This window comes from Haliaeetus leucocephalus, unplaced genomic scaffold, assembly GCF_000737465.1.
Source record: "Haliaeetus leucocephalus isolate CR32 unplaced genomic scaffold, Haliaeetus_leucocephalus-4.0 Scaffold678, whole genome shotgun sequence".
NCBI classification, from domain to species: domain Eukaryota; kingdom Metazoa; phylum Chordata; class Aves; order Accipitriformes; family Accipitridae; genus Haliaeetus; species Haliaeetus leucocephalus.
Genome location: NW_010973114.1, coordinates 6,002,618 through 6,003,747, shown reverse-complemented (window position 1 = coordinate 6,003,747; position 1,130 = coordinate 6,002,618). Strand labels below are relative to the sequence as shown.

The window sequence follows — 1,130 nt, the reverse complement described above, 5'->3', positions numbered from 1 at the left end:
CCGCCGCCGCTCCGCGCCCCCTCCCCCGGGACGAGCAGTCGGGAGTTCCGGCTGCCGAGGCGCCCGCCGCCCCTACCCGCTGACCCTCCTTACCTGCAAACTCGGAACGAAGTGGGCAGACCCCGCGCTGCCCTGCCCGGCCCGGCCGCCCTCCCCAGCGCCGCGGCCCCCCTATCCGAGACGACGACAGCCCCGCGAGCGGCGGCGGCGGCGGCTGAAGCGCGGCCCCGCTCCACCCCCCTCCAGCCCGGACTCGCACCGAATCACCAGCGACCAGCCCAATAACAAGCTGTTGAGCAGAATCTGTCCTGCTTGAACTCCCATTGGCCCCCTCCTGACGCCCCGGGGGCTCTGCCCCGCCCGGATTGGGCGCCGCGGACAGCACCCCCATTGGTCACAGGGAAGCCTGCAGAGGGCATTGGCCAGGCGTCGACGCAGGTAGCGCCAAGGTGACTTTTGATTGGCGCCTCTTCGGAGCGCCAGCCGATTGGCGGAGGTTGAAGTGAAGTCAGCGTCCCCCCGCGGCTGATTGGCGGGAGCGGGATCCGGATGTAGCTCTGGGCGCGGTGACTGGCCACTGCCGGGAGACAGGAAGAGCAACGGAGCCATGTGATTGGTGCGGGCCGTCTCTTGGAGACGCGGTGGGGCGGGGACGGGAGAGAGGGAGGGAAGGGAGGGGCGGAGACGGCGTCCTGCGGTGGCGGCGGCGGCCCGGGGCAGGCAGAGCGCATGCGCCGCGGTCAGCCTCCCGGCGCCATTTTGTGTGAGGCTCTTTCCCATTTTAGGCCGCGGGAGGAAGGGAGCGGGAGTGGCCGGTGCCTCTCCCGGGGGGGCGGCGGGTCAGCGGCTGAAGGGCTCGGCGGGAAGCCTCCTCCTGCCGGGGTTTCTTCCCCGCGGCCTACCCCCGCGGCCGTCGTCTCGTCCGTTCTCCCGCTCGGCGGCGATGGCGCAGGAGCGGGCCCGGCCGGACCCGGAAGTGAAGCGGCGGCCATGGAGGGGCGGCGGCGCCTCTGGCGGCTTGTCGGCGGTACCGCCCGCCGGGAGGGCGCGGGGGAGCCGGTCGGTCGGCCGGCCGAGCTGCCCGGTGAGGCGCGGACCCGCCAGCGACCGTCCCCCGCGGCTCTCTCCGC

General features: G+C 73.6%; 1 protein-coding gene across 6 annotated transcripts in view; it reads right to left on the bottom strand.

Moving 5' to 3' along the window:
- The window catches only part of ARID4A (AT rich interactive domain 4A (RBP1-like)), a 54,808-nt gene extending 54,463 nt beyond the window's left edge, over nucleotides 1–345 (bottom strand). For 5 of the 6 annotated variants that reach the window (XM_010579835.1, XM_010579838.1, XM_010579840.1 and 2 more), the window contains exon 1: nucleotides 94–193. The gene's annotated coding sequence lies outside the window, so the exon portion shown is untranslated. Of the gene's footprint in view, nucleotides 1–93; nucleotides 194–259 lie in introns of those variants that run through there. The other variant, XM_010579836.1, reaches the window with a different exon arrangement.
- Between the last annotated feature and the right edge of the window lie 785 nt (nucleotides 346–1,130).